This window comes from Rana temporaria, chromosome 1 (genome assembly GCF_905171775.1).
Source record: "Rana temporaria chromosome 1, aRanTem1.1, whole genome shotgun sequence".
NCBI lineage: Eukaryota > Metazoa > Chordata > Amphibia > Anura > Ranidae > Rana > Rana temporaria.
Window position 1 is genome coordinate 27,679,551 of NC_053489.1, and position 21,805 is coordinate 27,701,355.

General features: G+C 44.7%; 1 protein-coding gene across 30 annotated transcripts in view; it reads right to left on the reverse strand.

The window, feature by feature from the left end:
- The window catches only part of CELF4 (CUGBP Elav-like family member 4), a 1,399,301-nt gene that overhangs the window by 364,938 nt on the left and 1,012,558 nt on the right, over positions 1-21,805 (reverse strand). The gene's annotated exons all lie outside the window — the stretch shown is intronic.

Below are 21,805 nucleotides of genomic sequence, written 5' to 3' on the forward strand. Positions count from 1 at the left end.
GGCACGTCCGCATATAGAATGTCCTGGGTGCAGAAATCACAGTTGGCCTGCCCTAGGGTTACCATGTACGGAAAAAAACATACAAAACGAGGAGGTTGTTGCAACATGGCGATTTAGTTGTAATGAGCGCGGCGAAACAGAGACAGATTTTCATTAACGTTATAATGAACAAAATTTGTTCTTCCATCTGTGAACTAAGCTAGCGTAGAACACAACAAAATTATATATATATATATAAACCGTATATACTCGAGTATAAGCCAAGTTTTTCAGCAAGTTTTTTTGTGCTTAAAAAATGCCCCCCTCGGCTTATACTCGAGTCACCTTTTTGCGCCTGATCTCCTGGATTTTGGGGACCCAGTACTGGCCGACAGTAGGTTTCCTGGACCCTGAACTTAGCAGCCTTATAGCCCCACCGTTTCTCTACAAGTGTGCAAAGTTTGTTGTCTGGGAGACCTATGGCCAGGGAGCACCGATTTTTCAAAGCAGGGCACCCCTTCCATAGACTCCTATGTTAAATGGTCATTTCTCTGGTGAATTTGGGGAAACGGTACTGGCTGGTCGTAGGTCCTCTAGACCCGAAACTTGGCACACATGTAGCCCTATTTCTCATTTACAAATGTCCAAAGTTTGTTGTCTGGGGGACCTACGGCCAGGGAGTACCGATTTTTCAAAGCCGGGCACCCCTTCCATAGACTCCTATGTTAAACGGTCATTTCTTTGGTGATTTTGGGGAAACGGGCACAGTGATGCATGGGCACAGTGAGGCATGGGCACAGTGAGGCATGCAGATGGACACCCTAGGATTAGGGTGATGCACAAGATGTCCCATTATAGAAAGTCGTCTAGTGAGAAGGAGAGGTAACATCTCTCCCATTTCTCCCTATCGGGTTTGTCCTCTTTATGCTGTTTTTAGTCTATCATGTTCTGAGTTCATCTCGCGGTGTATGTACCAATTGTATTCCTGCTGGATATTAACTCCTTTGGATTAGCACATTTTTGCTGGACACCAATCTTGACCAGCAAGAATATTAAGCTCTAAATTGATTCAATCCTTCCCAGTTTTTTTAAGGAAAAATGTTTACCATTAGTTCAGTTTTCTTCTGCAAACACTGGAGGACATTTCTATAATGGGGCGTCTTGTGTCATATGGGACTTGTACTCTGTTATCTAAATCTCAAGTTATATATTGATTCATAGCAGCTTGGCATATAAAACGCCACACCGGAATCTCCTGAGGAAGCTTTGTTAAGCGAAACATGTTGAATGGGAGTGTCTGTAATTTATGCTTTCCTATAGAACAGTGGTCTCCAAACTGCGGCCCGAGGGCCAGATGCGGTCCTTTGCTTGCTTTTATCCGGCCCTTGGGGCACTATCCCTCCCACTGATACAAGACACTATTCTGCCATCTGACAACAACATTGGAGCACTCTTTTATCTAAATCTCAAGTTATATATTGATTCATAGCAGTCTGGCATATGCACGCCCTCTCATCTCCTACACCTCTCTATTAGATCATTGGAGAAATCCATGGCTTTATTGACCAACAGAGAGGGGTGAAGGGGTCAGGCTGGAGCTCTTCTTTCTCTGGGGTAGGTAAGAAAAATTAGTTCTTTGGACCAATTTACTGCTTCTTTAAGGTGATGCTCCTCTTTAATGTCCATAGAGAGTTCCAAAAGATGATTGGACAGCCCTTGACTTATGCCTCATACACACGATAGGTTAACCAGAGGACAACGGTCTGAAGGACCGTTTTCATCGGTCAAATCGTGTGTGGGCCCCATAGGTTATTTATCCATAGGTTAAAAAAAAGCCAACTTTCTTTAAATTTAACCGATGGATTCCTAACCGATAGGTCAAAACCGATCGTTAGTAGGCACAACCATCGGTTAAAAACCCACGTATGCTCAGAATCAAGTCGACACATGCTTGGAAGCATTGAACTTCGTTTTTTTCAGCACGTCGTTGTGTTTTACATCACCGCGTTCTGACACGATCGTCTTTTTTTTTTTAAGTGTATTTTGTGCGTGTACTCGAGAGAGGAGCCGGACTGCAGGAGTTGGGAGTAGGCAGGCCTCCCCCAGAGGCAATCTGCCGCAAAAAAACGAAAAGAACTCTGGACAGCCGCACTCCAAAATGACTTAAAATAAAGTTGGTCTTTTAATGTAAAAAGTACATACAGGCACTGCAAACAACAGGTACAGAATGGCCGACGCGTTTCACGCTGCAATTCAGCGCTTAGTCATGGCTGACCTTTCTCCATGCCCCGGGTGGCAATGGTGGGTGTGTGAGGGGGTCCTCCCACACAGCCCGCCCTACCTGCTCCGCTTTGAAGCCCAACGGGGCAGAGGGACTCCCTATAAGGGAGTGAGAGGATCTAGCCCACTTAACCAGCCCCGTTAGTCCTTCGCCTCTCTTTTTAGAGACCGCGTGGTCAAAGTGCGTGCATGTTAACCCAATTTCGAGTGCGTGTAAGTGTGGTGGTTTCTGTGGGAGGGGGGTGGGCATACTAAGCGCAAGCTTACCTCGCATAGCACACCCACTGGGAGCCGGGCTGAGACCACCAAACTCAATACACATGTAGCCGAGACCGGGATCCGAACCCCTAGCTGCAGAGGTGAATGGCTTTCAGCGCAGTGCCAATCGCGTTGAGCCACCGCAGCTCCACGATCGTCTTTTTAACCTATGGTGTGTGGGCGTGACGGACCATCAGTCAGCTTCATCGGTTAACCGATGAAAACGGTCCATCAGACCGTTCTCATCGGATGGACTGATCGTGTGTACGCGGCTTAAGATTAGACAAATTAGTTATTTGGACCAATTTACTGCTGCTTTAAGGTGATGCTCCTCTTTAATGTCCATAGAGAGTTCCAAAAGATGATTGGGCAGCCCTTGACTTACTCAGCAAAAGTCAAAGTTTGCATAGAAGAGGGCTTCGAGAAACTTATATAGCAGCATTGTATAGCAGGCATATACAGTTCGCTTCATATATTCTACTAAAAAAAGTTCTCGTATCTCACATGTACCAGTAGTAGGCTGATAATAACATCAGGGTTCAGGCAGATGTCAGGGTTCTAACACAGGCAAGCAGTAGACGGTTTTCAGTGCTGACTTGGACATATTCAGCCTCGAACCTTAACCAGCCTAATACAACCTAATGCTTGGGGGGAAAAGCTTTGATACAAACACTAATGCTAATGGCATACATTATTTTTAGACGTCGACTACATTTTTAGAGTGTATGTTTGGAAAGTTTTCTGGAAAACTGCAGTTTTATACTTCTAATTTGTCACTGTGAAATATGACTGCGGAAACCTATTAGTTGCTGACTAAAATATTCCCTTAACTGTCACAATGTTATATTAAAACTGAATCTGCTTAAGAAAACAGTTTAATTTCTTTAAATCATCGATACAGCAGCAAAGCGACCACAAAAAATGTATCACTTCTAAACGTTATTATTGTTTTACCACAATCATGGTTTTATATACAGTATCTCACAAAAGTGAGTACACCCCTCACATTTTTGTAAATATTTTATTTATTTTTCATGTGACAACACTGAAGACATTACACTTTGCTACCATGTAAAGTAGTGAGTGTACAGCTTGTATAACAGTGTAAATTTGCTGTCCCCTCAAAATAACTCAACACACAGCCATTAATGTCTAAACCGTTGGCAACAAAAGTGAGTACACCCCTAAGTGAAAAAGGTCCAAATTGGGCCCAAAGTGTTAATATTTTATGTGGCCACCATTATTTTCCAGAGAAAAAACAAGATGCGCTACACATATAAAAAATGCATAAATGTGTCCAAAAACAAATAAAGTAAATCATCCGTGAAAAATATGATAAATATAAATGAACAACAAATTATCAGAGTAAAGTCCTTAATGGGAGCAAAAAAATCCTTTCACCAGTGAATATGAAAAGAAAAGTCCATGTTGGTAAGTGACAATCCAAACAAAGAAAAAGAAGAGACCTCCACCAAACGAGTAATGAATCTGCTTACCAGATTCCCGGTGGTCTCTTAGTTAAAAGAAGACCCCAGGTAGCATGAAGATTTTAAACTCTACGGAGTCAAGGCTTATATGGACACTCCAGATAACGATCTCGGTTGCACTCCCGTGTTAGAGGATACGATGACCATACCACATAAAAAACATAGGAGGCCACAATAGTGTAAATCCGTAAAAATTAATTTATTTAAAAACTGAGACAAAAGCACACTTACAATTTAGCAGCGTTTGACAGGCTTATCAAGTTAAAGCTCCGGCCGGAAGCAGACCAAACAGCCCATCAATGGTGTGGAAAAATGCAGTCAACGGGGGGTGATACCGATGTAAATGCACGTTCCGCCCAAAATTTTCCAGCACTGCCTTAACCCTCTTAAGGCCCTGTACACACGGTCGGACAAAACCGATGAAAACAGACTGAAGTTCAGTTTCATCGGTCCAAACCGACCGTGTCTGGGCCCCATCGGTCCGTTATCCTTCGGTCGCAAAATTTAGAACTTGCTTTAAAATTGAACCGATGGACGCCTAACCGAACGGTCAAAACCGATAGTTAGTACGCAAAAGCATCGGTTCCAAACACGGGCATGCTCAGAATCAAGTCGACGCATGCTTGGAAGCATTGAACTTTATTTTTCTCAGCACGTCGTTGTGTTTTACATCACCGCGTTGGACTCGATCGGTTTTTGAACTGATGGTGTGTAGGCACATCAGACCATCAGTCAGCTTCATCGGTAAACCGATGAAACTGAACTTCAGTCCGTTTTCATCAGTTTGGACTGATCGTGTGTACAGGGCCTTAGGCATGGAGTTCACCAGAGCTTCAAAAGTTGTCACTGGAGTCCTCTTCCACTCCTCCATGACGACATCACGGAGCTGGTGGATATTAGAGACCTTGCGCTCCTCCACCTTCCATTTCAGGATGCCCCAAAGATGCTCAATAGGGTTTAGGTTTGGAGGTGATCCTTCTGAAGATGGCTATTTGTTAATAATGGGTATGGCAATGGCCACAGGCTGGGAACCATAAATTATCCAAGTAAAAAACTGTCATCAGCACACAAAGCATACCTCAAGAAGGATCTAAAGCTTAATTATCACAGTCCCATGGTACACAGAAGGCCTTCTGTGTACCATGGGACCACAAGAATAAAGCTTTGGATCCTTCTTGAGGTATCCTTGGTGTGCTGATGACAGTTCTTTACATGGATCATTTATCGTTCCCAGCCTGTGTTCAATGCTGTACCCATTATTAACGAATAGCCATCTTCGGGAACTATTGTGTTTGGAGCTGTTACCAATCCACACCTTCAGCCATGCAAATTGGAGGATTACCATCTATGCACACTTCACAACACCATTGATGTGATTATGTAACTAGAACAAGTTCTTCACTTGGATTGGAAAAAAGGTTTGTGCAGGATAGGCAACTGCACTGGGCACCCCTACACGGCATGCATGCTCCAGATCAGTGTCTGGCAACCAGTTTGCCATGGCTCCATGTCTGCTTTGACAGCAGCTGTCACACTGTGCTCCAACATGCACACTCTCCAAAGTTTACACTACCATTTATCTGCTAGAAAGAAAGCTATTGACCATGCATGTGCAGTGCACAGCAATGGGCAGTTACAGCAAGAATGGGCGCAGATCAGTACACCTATTCTATGGCATGCATTAGCAGTGGGTTAGGGTGGCACAGTTCTGAAACCTTGCCCTGGGATCTGGACAAACCTTTCCTGGTACTGCCCAGGGGTAGAGAAGGTAAAACAACTTTCTATGTGAAAGACAGATGGTGTTGAAGGCTCCCTGTTGAAGTACGGTTGTTTCCAGTTTGACGTAGATCATCTCTTTCACACCTCTCATCCTGTTCATGGACAGTCAACATCTTCCTTGAAACATTCCACATGACTAAATTGATGTGCCTGTGCTACTTGTGTGGATTTAATTTCTGGGGCATGTTCTCGACATTCATTATGCAATGCCGACTAACTTACGTATATATACGTCGGCAGAATGTCACGAGCAGGCAAAGCAATGTACCTGTACGTTGCTTTGAATCTGCCGCCTGTGCCCGCCGCAAGCTTTGTGACCGCGGCACCAATGGACTTGATGTTATTATGCTATAATTTATGAAAAAGAAAAAGGAATTGATACTTTTTGAGTGCCTAAAAAATCCTGTATATACTAAAATAGTTTTGTAGGTCCAGTTTTGTTATATGGTGCCTTGATAATACTACTAAACCTGCATTACTTGATTGTGTAATATATAACAAGTACCGTATTTATCAGGGTATACCGCGCGTTGGCGTATAACGTGCACCAACAACCTAGAAAGGCAGTTTAAGGAAAAAAATAAAAACTTACATTTTTGCCCTGCGTCCATCGGCAGCCTTGTCCGGCGTCCGTCTGCGGCTTCCTTGCGCGGGGTCCGTCCAGCCTTGTGGGTGTCCGTCTGCGGCTTCCTTGCGCGGAGTCCGTCCAGCATTGTGGGTGTCCATCTGCGGCTTTGGAGGTGTCCGTCTGCAGCTTTGGAGGTGTCCGTCTGCGGCTTCATCGCGGGGTCCGTCCAGCGTAGTGAGTGTCCGTTTTTTGGATTTGGCGCCTTTGCCGAGCCGAGAGGAGCCGGATTTCCTGAGTGTTCAGTTCCTCTCGGCTTCTCTCGGCTCCTCTCGCATGGCTGCGGGCGGAGCTGACCGTGGCCGAGCCTAGCCGAGTGCGCAGTACACTTGGCTCGGCTCTAGGCTGCAGCGCTCGGCTTCTCTCGCGTGGCTGCGGGCGGAGCCGAGCGTGGCTGAGCCTAGCCGAGTGCGCGTACACTCGGCTCGGTCTATTTCGGCGACGCCCGGGAACAGCAGTATCGGCGTATATGGCGCACCCACGACTTTCCCCTGATTTTAAGGGGAAAAAAGTGCGCGGTATACGCCGATAAATACGGTACCTCTTATATGAAGGTAATAGTTGGTGATAATGTTACTACATTATCAGCCAGTTTCACCAATGGAAGATACAAGGTTTAATAACACCGTTCTGCATAGCACTGTGAATCTAGTTAGGTGGGGAGGTTTTAATGAAGTAGAAATCGAATATTCTGTACAAATGGAAAGGCTTCAATGGATATCGAAGGAAGTCAAACTTCTGTTTCTACCAAAAACATTATCTGGAAACTAAACGCAGTACTCAGGGATTAATATGATAAAAAGAGAGCGTCAGAAGATCACACTAGATGTAATCAAAACAATATACATATTCCCGTTCTTGATTTTATTTAATTTCATAAGAGCATACCGTTTTTCATCTTTAAAAGCTCAACTAAACCACAGCGAACCATCCAAGAGGCACCTTCGGGAGCCCATATGATAAAAGGGAACAACATGACCCTAGAGCTGGCTTTGTAGTGGGCTTCAAGCTTAAATTCAAAGCTGGTCTCATCGTGGTGGCTTGAGGCAGGAGCATTTTTTTTTTTGAGAGATTGGTTACAGCTCCCTTGGTTCTTCCAGAGCCAACATCAAAAAAACATTCATATCTTTTCAATCTTCAGAAGCCAGGAAACAAACAATAAATGAGAGCGAGGAAATGAAACCGAGTATATTTGTCAAAAAAAAAAAGTCAACTAGAGTTTGGCAAACATTAGTGCCCTTCACGGTTAGCCAGCAGATGAATTTAAGCATAGTTGATGGGATTGTCCCAACGTGGGTACCATCTGCCCACTTTGTACTTTCCTACCAGCTGTTTTCAAACAAGGGATTGAAATGTTCTTCCCCCGATGATATGATAGAGATATCCCTTCCATCGCAAAAGTAATAGTAAAATAAAAACTAAAAGCACAGTTATATGTCCAGCAGGACCTCTGGGAAAACTCTTTAGAGAAGGTGACCCTGGATCAGGCTTTGTAGTGGTCTTCAAACAGAGTGCCATCGACTTGCCTCTACAAGGAATGACTACTTACATCCTTCAAAGCCTCAATCAAACCACAGATCTCCAACCTTTGACAAGCCCGGAAACTACCAATAAAGTGAATAAATACAAAAATGAGTTTACAGTATTTGCCACGAGGAAAGTCATCAACAACTTGGCTGACGTAAATGCTTTTTTCAGCTAGCCAATGGAAAAGTCGGCGTCGATAGGTTGCCCTAAAGGGGTCACCACTGTTCCATTTTAAAAAAAAAACACAATTTTCTTTAAAGAAATCAGCATCAGCTTGGAGCAGTTGTATAAAGAAGGTACCATGTGACTTTAAATCAAGATTTGTAATGGTCCTTGAGCTAAATTCAAAGCAAATGTTGTCTTGCAGAGAGGCAGGATAATTCTTTAGAGATTCTACAGCACCTGTGTCTCTTCCAGAGTCATCTGTATAACCAATATATACCTTTGCTTCTTGGAAGCAAGGCAAAAAAAGGGCTGGAACATTTAGAATGAATATGCACTTGGGGGCTAAGAATATTTATGCATCATACATACTAGGGGGAGTACAACTGGGGGGATCTGTAGCGGAGAAGAATCTTGGAGTTTTATTTGATCATAAGCTCAATAATAACATGCAATGCCAAGCTGCGCTTTCCAAAGCGAGCAAAGTCCTTTCTTGTATTAAGAGAGGTATGTACTCCAGAGAGAGAGAGAGATATAATTTTGCCCCCCTGTACAAATCATTAGTAAGACCTCATCTGGAATATGCAGTTCAGTTTTGGGCCCCAGTTCTCAAGAAGGATATCGGGGAACTGGAGAAAGTGCAGAGAAGGGCAACCAAACTGATAAGAGGCATGGAGGAGCTCAGCTATGAGGAAAGATTAGAAGAACTGAATTTATTCACTCTTGAGAAGGGGAGATTAAGGGGGGATATGATCAACATGTACAAATATATAAGGGGTCCATATAGTGAACTTGGTGTTGAGTTATTCACTTTACGGTCAACACAAAAGACAAGGGGGCACTCTTTACGTCTAGAGGAAAAGAGATTTCATCTCCAAATACGGAAAGGTTTCTTCAGAGTAAGAGCTGTGAAAATGTGGAACAGACTCCCTCCAGAGGTGGTTCTGGCCAGCTCAGTAGATTGCTTTAAGAGAGGCCTGGATTCTTTCCTGAATGTACATAATATAACTGAGTACTAAGATTTGTAGGTAAAGTTGATCCAGGGAAAATCCGATTCCCTCTCGGGGGATCAGGAAGGATTTTTTTTCCCCTGCTGTAGCAAACTGGATCATGCTCTGCTGGGTTTTTCGCCTTCCTCTGGATCAATTGTGGGTATAGAATTGGGTATATGGGATTGTATGATATTTTATTTATTTTTATTGTTGAACTAGATGGACTTGTATCGTTTTTCAACCTGACTAACAATGTTTGTGTTTGAAAATAACTGTGAAATCTAAAATTCCGCTGGGTGTAACAAGATGTCCGCTTGACCCCTTCTCACTCTTTCATTACTGTGCAGGAGTGTGGGGTGTGGCAAGATGGCGGCGACGAAACGTCACTTCCGGAGCAATCTGTGATGGGGAGCCGAATGTGACAAGACGGGGGCACTATAAAGGGGAAGTTCCATTCGAATGGCGCCACCCTTTGGGCTGATTATGCCAATTTCCCGTCTCATAACTTGCTTCTGAGCATGCATGTTTTTCCCCCCCTCGTTAAAGCCTACACACGACTGTTTTTCACGACGAGAAAAACGACGACGTGAAAAACGACGAGAAAACATACACACGACCGTTTTTCACGACCAATTAAAAAAATAGAATTTTTCTCGTCATGAAAAAACTCTGAAGTTAACAAAGCCCTGAAAATCCAATGTGACACCGATATTGCATTATACCATTGCAATATGTATACTTCTTATTTCATGGAGTATTGTCTTAGACCTGATTTAAATTGCCAATTATTGATTATTGGAATTAGCTATACACATTCTTCCCCTACCTATTCTTTTCCTTTCCCCTTCGTGATGCATTTTCATTGTTATGTGCTACAGTGCACAGTTTAGACTACTTAATGCATGTCGTTTTGAAAATAATATTTTCTGTCTTATTGATGGTTCTTAGATGCATAAAATGTATATGTTTTCTTCATATGAATGTTTGTATCATTATATCTTGAAAATCTAATAAACAATCTAAAAAAAAAAAAAAAAAAAAAAAAAAAAAACGGTCGTGTGTACGCAGCATTACTCTTTAACCCCTGCCTATTTTGTCCAAATTTGAAAATAAAAATTAGAAATTCGTTTGGGGAGCTGCGGTGGCTCAACGCCATTCACCTCTGCAGCTAGGGGTTCGGATCCCAGTCTCGGCTACATGTGTATTGAGTTTGGTGGTCTCAGCCCGGCTCCCAGTGGGTGTGCTATGCGAGGTAAGCCTGCGCCTAGTACGCCCACCCCCCTCCCACAAAAAACCACCACACTTACACGCACTCGAAATTGGGTAAACATGCACGCACTTTGACCACACGGTCTCTAAAAAGATAGGCGAAGGACTAACGGGGCTGGTTGAGCGGGCTAGATCCTCTCACTCCCTTATAGGGAGTCCCTCTGCCCCGTTGGGCTTCAAAGCGGAGCAGGTAGGGCGGGCTGTGTGGGAGGACCCCCTCACACACCCGCCATTGCCACCCGGGGCATGGAGAAAGGTGGCAGATTGCCTCTGGGGGAGGCCTGCCTACTCCCAACTCCTGCAGTCCGGCTCCTCTCTCGAGTACACGCACAAAATACACTTTAAAAAAAAAAAAGAAATTAGTTTGAGTTCCATGCCAAAGCTTCACGCAAGGCAAATATAATCTAAATAGCTCCATTGCAAGGTAGGGGAATGTTAAGAACGATTAGCTTGTTCAGTCAGTGGAAGTGGAAGCCAGCACTGAAACCATCTACATTCTTTTTCTCATGGAAAGCCAAACAATGAGCAAAACAAAGAAGAAAATAAAATAACACTATATTTGTCTTATGAGGACGTCAACTTGGCTGGGATCACCGTCTTTCTCGTCTGACCAATAGAAGGGTTTGAGCACCGCTGACGGGTTGTCCAGAAGTGGTCACCTTGGGCCTCTTTTCCGCTATCTCACCAGCTGTTCCAAACACGAGGGACCGAACACAGCCGTTGCCTTACGTCTGTTCAAGCTTAAAATAGGTCCAGAGAGAATACTTCCGTCCAAGACTTCCATTTTCACGCCCCTGACATTGGCCAATTTCAGTTCACGAGCCGCAGAAAGCCCATACAATACCAAATGGTCACTAGAGGTATACTCCCAAATTACATTATGTATTCTCTACTTTTTTTTTTTTTTTCCTGGATGGACTCCCAGAACCTTTAAAATATTCAGCTTTCCTAAACAATAACGGAATTTAAGCCTGCGCAGGATATGGACTTAAAATAATCCCGGCGGTGTTGGCGGAATTCAGATCAATGTCTAATGTTTTTCTCTTTTTTTTTTTTTTTCAAAAGAAGAAATTCTTACAACCACTTAAGGTATTCTATATTTCATGAGCCGAGCTGAAGTTTTCCCGGTGAGCCGCTAACACGTATGGAAAGGCTAAGCCAAATGTAGCGTTGAAGTCATCTAAGGGACTCCCCCTCGGGTGTCAAGGAATTGCATTTACAACTGCCCCCCCCGCCTGCCTTGTCACATAAAAAGTGACATGTTTTTTTTTTTTCACTTCCACATTTCGGGGTGTGAATTAAATCCTTGTTGTCCTTTCTGTTCTCAAGGAGAAAGCCTGGTACGGTCATCAAAAGGACTGCCTAATTCGGCGCTACAAGCTCAGCGAGAGGTTTCAGCACAAAGCTGCACGAGGTGTTAGTGTCACGCGTAAAATAAAAGGAGAACATGCTAATAAAGCCCCATGGCAAGTAGGAGGCTAAGGCAACGCCAACTGATGTGATCGAAAACCTAAAGGGTATGTCAAGGCCAAAATGAAAAAAAAAAAATTGCTTATTTTGTACTACATGTACATTTCCCCATGTTTTATCCCTTTAAACATGCTGCAAGTACAGAAAATTACCCGTTCATGTGCCAGAAATATATAGGTAGATTCACACACATTGGCCTAACTTTAGGTTGGCGTAGCCTAGCCTTTTTAGGCTACACCGCCGTAAATTAACTAGGCTAGTAGTGATTTTCAAACCACTTACCTGCTAATCTACGGCGGCGTAGCCTCAAACGAGCGGGCGTAAGGGCGCCTAATTCAAATGACTTGGAGGGGGGCGTGTTGTATGGAAATGAGGCTTGACCTCACGTGTTTTTGACGTTTTTTTACACTGCGCATGCTCCGGGTGCCTACATTTCCCAGGGCGCATTGCGGCTAAGTACGCCGTACGGGCCTATTGATTTCGACGTGGACGTAAACAACGTAACTCCCGATTCGCGGACGACTTGCGCAAACGACGTAAAAAATTCGAACCTCGCGGCGGGAACGGCGGCCATACTTTACATTGTTATTCCACTTCACAGGAAACAACGGAAACAACGTAATTCGACGGCGTAGGCCTGGCATACGTTCGCGTTCAGCCGTGAATCGGCGTATCCCCTCATTTACATAATCTACGTCGGCCGCAATGGAAGCGCCATCTAGCGGCCATCAGAAACATTGCAAGCTAAGATAGAACGGCGCAAGCCGGCCTATCTTAGCTTTGTTTAAGCGCATCTTTGCTTGAGCATACGCTTAAACGCCGGCGTAGATTCAGAATTAGGTCGGCTTATCTACTGATAAGCGGGCCTAACTCTTTGTGAATCTACCTAATAGTATTGTACTACCTTCCTCATTGGCTCTTAATTCCAAAGCAGGTGGTATCAGGGCCGTCTTTAACCACTTAAGACCCGGACCTTTAGGCAGCTAAAGGACCTGGCCAGTTTTTGCGATTCGGAACTGCGTCGCTTTAACTGACAATTGCGTGGTCGTACGACGTGGCCCCTAAAAAAAAAATTGGCGCCCTTTTTTTCCCCACAAATAGAGCTTTCTTTTGGTGGTATTTGATCACCTCTGCGGTTTTTATTTGTTGCGCTATAAACAAAAATAGAGCGTCAATTTTGAAAAAAATGCAATATTTTTTACTTTTTGCTATAATAAATATCCCCCAAAAACATATATAAAATATTTTTTTCCCTCAGTTTAGGCCGATACGTATTCTTCTACCTATTTTTGGTAAAAAAAATCGCAATAAGCGTTTATCGATTGGTTTGCGCAAAATTTATAGCGTTTACAAAATAGAGGATAGTTTTATTGCATTTTTAATAATTTTTTTTTTTTTTACTACTAATGGCGGCGATCAGCGATTTTTTTTCATGACTGCGACATTATGGCGGACACATCGGACAATTTTGACACATTTTTGGGACCATTGTCATTTTCACAGCAAAAAATGCATTTAAATTGCATTGTTTATTGTGAAAATGACAGTTGCAGTTTGGGAGTTAACCACAGGGGGCGCTGAAGGAGTTAGGCTTCACCTAGTGTGTGTTTACAACTGTAGGGGGGGTGTGGCTGTAGGTCTGATGTCATCGATCAGGTCTCCCTTATAAAAGGGATCACACGATCGATGCAGCCGCCACAGTGAAGCACGGGGAAGCCGTGTTTACATACGGCTCTCCCCGTTCTTCAGCTCCGGGGACCGATCGCGACGGGGCGGCTAGAAACGAATAGCCGCGCCCTCATCCCGGATCGCTCCCACACGATTTCCGACCGCCGCATGTACCGGGGGGGGGGGGTCCCGATCGGACCTGCGGAAAGGCAGGGACGTACATGTACGCCCATATGCCTGTACGTGCCATTCTGTGGCCGTATATATACATGCGGCGGGCGTTAAGTGGTTAAGCACTGTTTGATAGTGTGAAACGCTTCAGTTTCCTGTCCGTTCTGCTGTGGCATGTATTTTTGATCCTATTTTATGAATAAAAGGCACATTTTTGGGAGTGCGGCTGCCCAGAACTTCTTCCTATTTCCTTACAACACAAAGACATATAAGAATCTAGAAGGTACTTAAACCCACCAGGTCACCCCAATAGCCGAAGTATCACTTCTAGATGGAGTTGCCCTTTAAATACATATGTACTTGGTGCTGGGAACCAATATGTGCAACAACAGCCAAACGTTTTCCTAGCAGAACGCCTGAAATGCAGTAACTTTGCTAAGTAGTTTACGCGTTTAACTTTTCACCTTTGGGAACTTCTGCCATAGAGCGGAGTCGGTCTGATTAGCGCAGTCCTCCTTTAGCCTGTTTGCACAAGCACAAGTCTTGTCGAATTATCGCTAAGTGAAAACTAATTAGCAAGCGGTGGCCAACACAGATCTAGCTGTGGGCCCGGAGAGGAGGCTGTCTGCTTTTCAGACGAAACACTGCGACCCCACTAGGCTGATCCCTTCGGGAGCTTCTCAGCCTTGGTCTGTCGACGCACATCCCGTTGTTCCTAATTAACCTCTAGAGCACTTTTTCTCGTTTCTATTTATTTTTTTTCCCATTATTGCAATTGGCGTTTCCCCTTCCCTTCGTTACTCAAACACGCACGCGTTTCAGGCAACAAGAGGATCATGCTATCAGAGTAGGACACGTTTTAAAGAGGATCTGTCACTTTGGATGGGTTTGTATTAGGGTTGTCCAGATACCGATACCAGTATCGGTATCGGGACCGATACCGAGTATTTGCGGGAGTACTCGTACTCGCGCAAATACCCCCGATACCTAAATAGAATACTTTCCCCCCCCTTCCCCCCCCGCCGCTGCCGCCGCATCGCGCCGCCACATCGAGGGACATGGCTAGAGGGACATTGCTGCATATGTGAGGGACATGGCTAGAGGGACATTGCTGCATATGTGAGGGACATGGCTAGAGGGACATTGCTGCATATGTGAGGGACATGGCTAGAGGGACATGGCTGCATATGTGAGGGACATGGCTAGAGGGACATGGCTGCATATGTGGGGGACATGGCTAGAGGGACATGGCTGCATATGTGGGGGGCATGGCTGCATATGGGGGGGACATGGCTGCATTTGGGGACACATTTTAAAAAAGTATCGGTATTCGGTATCGGCGACTACTTGAAAAAAAGTATCGGTACTTGTACTCGGTCCTAAAAAAGTGGTATCGGGACAACCCTAGTTTGTATACTAGACTTGCCAAAACAAAATCTGCCATTTTCACAGCTAGCTAACGCTTTCTTATATTAAAAAAAAAAAAGTTGGCTTTTACTTTAGGATTTGGCCTGCAGAAGGGTAAGTACACATGGGCAGGGTTTTTTAATCTTAGCTTAAATGCATGCCTGAAGAGCATTACGCACCGCAAGAATTTGCAGAGGATTTAAAAGGTGCAAAGCAGCGTTCCGGAGGCTGACTTGAAAAGAGTGTTGAAAAGAAACTAGTCTGGTTCCTTTGTGCTCTTAAATTGGAAAAGATGTATAGTTGGAGATTATATGTACATAGCGGTTGGTGGTCACATACAGTATATAGTTGGTGGTTACATGCACATAGGGGTTGGCGGCCACATATCTAGCTGGTGGTAATATGTACATAGGGGTTGGTGGACAAAGGCACATAGGGGTTGGTGGCCACATATATAGTTGGTGGTTACATGCACATAGGGGTTGGTGGACAAAGGCACATAGGGGTTGGTGGCCACATATATATATGGTGGTTACATGCACATAGGGGTTGGTGGACAAAGGCACATAGGGGTTGGTGGCCACATATATAGTTGGTGGTTACATGCACATAGGGGTTGGTGGACAAAGGCACATAGGGGTTGGTGGCCACATATATAGTTGGTGGTTACATGCACATAGGGGTTGGTGGACACAGGCACATAGGGGTTGGTGGTCACATTTATAGTTGGTGGTCACAGGCACATAGGGGTTGGTGGCCACATATATAGTTGGTGGTCACAGGCACATAGGGGTTGGTGGCCACATATATAGTTGGTGGTTACAGGTACATAGGGGTTGGTGGTCATCTATGAGGTTGGTGGTTACATGCACATAGGGATTGGTGGCCTTGTATCTAGCTGGTGGTAATATGTACATAGGGGTTGGTGGTCACATATATAGTTGGGGGTTACTTGACCATAGGGGTTGGTGACCACATATGTAGATGATGGTTACATGCACATAGGGGTTGGTGGTCACATATCTAGCTGATGGTATTATGTACATAGAGGTTGGTGGTTACAGTTACATAGGGGTTGGTGGCCATATATGTAGTTGGTGGTTACATGCACATATGGGTTGGTGGTCATGTATATATCTGGTGGTTATATGTACATAGGGGTTGGTGGTTACATGCACATATGGGTTGGTGGTCATGTATCTAGCTGGTGGTAATATGTACATAGGGGCTGGTGGTTACATGCACATAGGGGTTGGTGGTCACATATCTAGCTGGTGGTAATATGTAAATAGAGGTTGGTGGTCACATATATAGTTGGTGGTTACAGTTACATAGGGGTTGGTGGCCATATATGTAGTTGGTGGTTACATGCACATATGGGTTGGTGGTCATGTATATATCTGGTAGTTTTATGTACATAGGGGTTGGTGGTCATATATATAGTTGGTGGTTACAGTTACATATAGGTTGGTGGCCATATATGTAGTTGGTGGTTACATGCACATATGGGTTGGTGGTCATGTATCTAGCTGGTGGTAATATGTACATAGGGGTTGGTGGTCATATATATATAGTTGATGGTTACATGCACATAGGGGTTGGTGGTCATGTATATATCTGGTGGTTATATGTACATAGCAGTTGGTGGTCACATATATAGTTGGTGGTTACAGGTACATACAGTAGGGGTTGGTGGCCATATATATAGTTGGTGGTTACATGCAAATAGGGGTTGGTGGTCATGTATATAGCTGGTGGTAATATGTACATAGGGGTTGGCGGTCAAATATATCGTTGGTGGTTGCAGGTACATAGGGGTTGGTGGCCACATATATGGTTGATAGGTACCGGCAAATAGGGGTTGGTGGTCCCATATATAGATGGTGGTTACACGTATATAGGAGTTGGTGGTTACATATTTACAGTGGATGGTGGTTACATGACGGTAAATAGGGGTTGGTGGTCACATTTATAGTTAGTGGTTACATGCACATAGGGGTTGGTGGTCATGTATATAGCTGGTGGTTATATGTACATATGGGTTGGTGGTTACATGCACATAGGGGTTGGTGGTCATGTATATAGCTGGTGGTTATATGTACATAGGGGTTGGTGGTTACATGTACATAGGGCTGGGGGTAAAAAATATATAGTTGATGGTTACAACTAGATATACTTTTTTTTTAAATCAGACTAACTATGTAACTAGGTAACATGCACATATGGGTTGGTGGTCACATGTATAGTTGCTGGTTACATATACCTAGGGGTTGGCAGTCACATATATAGTTGCTGGTCGGTGACATAGGGGTTGGTGATCACATGTATAGTTACTGGTTAAATGTACATAGGGGTTGGTGATCACATGTAAAGTTGCTGGTTACATGTACATAGGGGTTAGTGGTCACATATATAGTTGATGGTTACGTGTACATAAGAGTGGGGGTGAAATAAAATATAGTTGATGGTTACACATACATAGGGGTTGGTGGTCACATATATAGTTGATGGTTATATAGGGGTTGGCGCTCACATACTGTATATAGTTGATGGTTACGTGTCCATAATGGTTGGTGGTCACATATACAGTTGGTGGTTATAAAGAGGTTGGTGCCTTTGGTAAAATATATAGTTGGTGGTTACATGTACATAGAGGTTTATAAATCTGTTTATAAAATATAATATAGTAAACAACGATCACGTCTTTTTTCTGTGGCATTAGGAAAAGTGAGCCTTAACATGCATGTACGGTAATTGGGAAGTTACTCCACCTCCCGGCCGCCGGAAAAGGTTAAACTCAAAACTGTGCATCCACCAAAAACACGGCATTATGTTGCTTCAAAGTACATGGTGGCATCCATATTTGCTCATTACATATGCAGACTATGCTTCCTCATTTTTTTTTTAAAGTATTTGTTTATTGATTTTTCTTGTATACCGTGCTCAATATATAACCAGTAGCTAAACATGGCCAGCTTATAACACATTAGTATCTTAAACCTTGGTTCCATAACGGAGGAAAGCTTGATAGAAAGGACTATGCTTCCTCCTTAAAAATAAACCACAGTTATTGTTTTTTTGCTCCTCCCCTCCGTCAGTGCTGTCCTATCATATTGCTTGTAAGTCACTCATTAGAAGTGACATACAGAACAGTGCCGAGAACCTATGAATTAGGTAAGTATTAAAAAAAAAAACCTCTTGGATAAGCTTCCCAACGCTGGCTCAAAATCTTGCATTGGTTTCCCCTTTAAATCATCTGCTCGGCTTTTTTATTGCAGTGTTTTCCCAGCAGGATATCTTAAGCCATGTGTGGAATAAAAAATATAATAAGTGTAATTGACTTTAGCCTACACCTGCTCATAAATAAATGTATAAGTGGGGAAATAGGCGCACGGTTTAAGCAGAGCGGGCTCCGCGGATTACACCAGGGTCTGAATTAACCTCCGTGCTGGAAAAAATACAAGATCATTCCCTTTATTGCTCAACCTTTGCATTTCCTTTAACCCCTCACGCAACAGACTCTTAGCTCTGGGCCCGACACAGTGCAATCTGCAGGCCCATATCACATTAGTGTGTCATCGCCCTATAGAGCACCCAATTACTACAACTCATGACAATGCGCCTTCTATCCAGAACTGTTCCCCTCAATTCTTTTCTGCCACTAGATGTCCTCAGTCTTCCAGGTTGAATGGCGTTGGGCATGACGAGGACGTCCTGGGCATGTGGGGCGTCATGGACACACCCCCTTAGCAGAAAGTCACGTCAACGCAACCTTTTGCTTCATTGAGAACCGCCCATCACTGGAGAAGATCCATAGAGGACCCTACACAGGGCCGCCATCAGACGGGGTACAGGCATTACATCTGTAAGACCCCTTACACACAAGCAGACATGTCCGATGAAAACGGTCCGCGGACCGTTTTCATCGGACATGTCTCCTGGGAGCTTTTGGTCTGATGCGTGTACACACCATCAGACCAAAATCCCCGCGGACAGAGAACGCGGTGACGTAGAAGACACCGACGTTCTCAAACACGGAAGTGCAATGTTTCCACGCATGCGTCGAATCAATTTGACGCATGCGCGGGATTTTGGGACGCTGGTTACACGTCATAACCAGCGGACATGTCCGATTAGGTGTACTAACCATCGGACATGTCCGACGGACATGTTTCCAGCGGACAAGTTTCTTAGCTTGCTAAGAAACTTTTGTCCGCTGGAGACCTGTCCGCTAGGCCGTACACACGGTCGGACATGTCCGCGGAAACTGGTCCGCGGACCAGTTTCAGCGGACATGTTCGACCGTGTGTACACGGCCTTAGGGGCACGGCTGGCCCCCTTCCTTTTTTTTTTTTTCATTACACCTGTAAGGGGCCTGATGGTCCCCAGGGCCCCTTACAGGCCCAGCTGGCCCCCCTCATGTTTTTTTTTTAAATGTATTTATTTATTTTTTGCATTACACCTGTAGGGGGTCCAATGGTCCCCAGGTCCCCTTTCAGGCCCGGCCGGCCCCCCTCCTGTTTTTTTTTTTTGCATTACACCTGTAAGGGGCCAGATGGTCCCCAGCCCCCCCCCCCCTTATTATCTCACGTCATGAGCAGGGCTGGACTGGGACAAAAATTTGGCCCTGGACTTCATCCAGACTGGCCCACTATGACAGGTCTCTCCCACAGCGGCCAGACAACTCCTGCCCCCCCCCCGGCCACCCAAGCCCCCTCTCCCCCTTCACTAGCCACTCTTTATTAGAGTAGAACGGCTGGTACTGGTACTCTTATAGGCAGTACCAGTGGGGAAGCTAGACATTATTTCACCTGGTGCAAAGAATCAGTTTTGTCCTTATGGGACAAGATTAGGCAGAAGTGAGAAACTCCCAGGCCGCTGTCACTGAAGCCAGCCCACTGAGCCATCGGCCCACCGGGAAACTCCCTGTAGTCCCAATGTCCAGTCCATCCCTGGTCATGAGAGAAGAGATTATACTTGTTTTTTATTCTTCAACACCCCCTCCCCCTGGTTCTCTGCTCCAGGGTGGCCCTGCCTAAAGCTGTGTAAGGGGCCCCAAAATTTGTGATGGCTGCCCTGACCCTACATGTCAAGTGACTCCTTATGCTGGCCATAAATTGGGCAAATTTTAGACAATTAACTACTCTTAATGAGGCAGAGAGTGGCACTGGTGTGACTCTATTTCATCGAGATCTACCCACCATTGTAGAAGACTCAAAGGGAAACCCGCATGTCATGTGACCAGTCTGACAACATCTGGGAGTGGGGGGGGGGTTAAGGGGGTGGAGTTGGGCTTTAAAGCAATATTAAACGCCAAACCAAAAATGTAATATATTGAAGACGTAAGAAGAAGGAGAATGACAAAACCACTCCAAGGAACAGCCCAGATGTAAAGGATAGTAAAAGTGGCCTCCTCCCAAACCAAGCTCCTCCAACGAGTTTCGCCCAGTCCACAGGGCTTAGTCATAGGAGTAGGGATATGATGTAGTTGATGAAAATGCCCTTTTTTGCACTGCAGTTAATTTGGAGTGCCCTTCTACATGCCTCCCCTTTACAAATGTTTCTATGGCAATGACTCAACCACAGAGATGCTCCCCCACAAAGTCTTCATTACCCTGGGATCCTTACATGATCTCTTAACAATAAACAAAATGCAGGAAGAGAAGCAGAGTACTTCATTGGGACCTGGAAGGGGGGGCCTCTCTGATGGAAACAGAGAGGGCTTCTGTTAGAGAGTCTGCTAGATGTTCGGTGCCCCCACCTCTGCAGGCGCCTGGGTGCAATGCACCCTATGCACCCTGCCTAGGATCGGCCCCTGAGGCCAAGTGACACTGGGCCAGAAATCTGGGGACATCTTGTGGTGGAGGAGAGGTACTACAGAGGACAGCTGTGGATTAAAGGTTAGCATTGCAGCCCAAGTGCTTAGGACATTTTTGACACTAAAATGTTTTTTTTTTGTTTAATAAATAAAATAAAACATATTTAAAAAAATAAAAATACGCTCATAAGTGGTTATTGATACTCTTGTAGTATCCTCGAAAATGTTAAAGGCCCTGACTTATAACCGCAGGATGGACTCTCTTGTTCCGCAGCCCCTTCAACCCTGCCGAGACACAACGAGCGGCCGAGAGCTCGCAGCATTTCCTGGCACTCTCAGACCTTTTTTGCGGAAGGGTTTTAAATGAAGCCAGATAATCCGTGAGAGCAAGGTGAGCAAAGATAGCGCCAGACTGACACAAGTGTCACTTTTCAAAGCCCATCTGTTTTCACCTGGCAGATCAGCACCGCTGGGAGCTTGCTCTCCCCCGTAAGCTGCTTTGAAAGTTGAGCATGTACTGTCTGCAGCAGAGCGAAGATTTTAGCTGCCATCTCCCTGGTGGCTGCCGGACTAGAAGCCATTAAAAAGGGAAAATGTTGGCGTTTTAACCCCTGTGCGGCTGGAAAGATTTTACTGCGCACCCTGCCGGGACCAAACCCACCCATTCATGTAGACTTTAGGGTTAATAGGGCTACACTGCAGTATCCAAGCAAGAGAAATAAATTAATTTTGTATACACCGCATTTTATTGTATCAAAGCCTGTTTAGATTTTAGGAAAATGTCTGTCCTGCTCTTTTATCCTATTGAGCGGCGACCTCCAAATCCAAGTGGGGCCTAGATGTGGTCCTTTGCTTGACTTTATCTGGCCCTTGGGGCACTATTCCTTTCACTGACTCCACAATGAGGCATCAT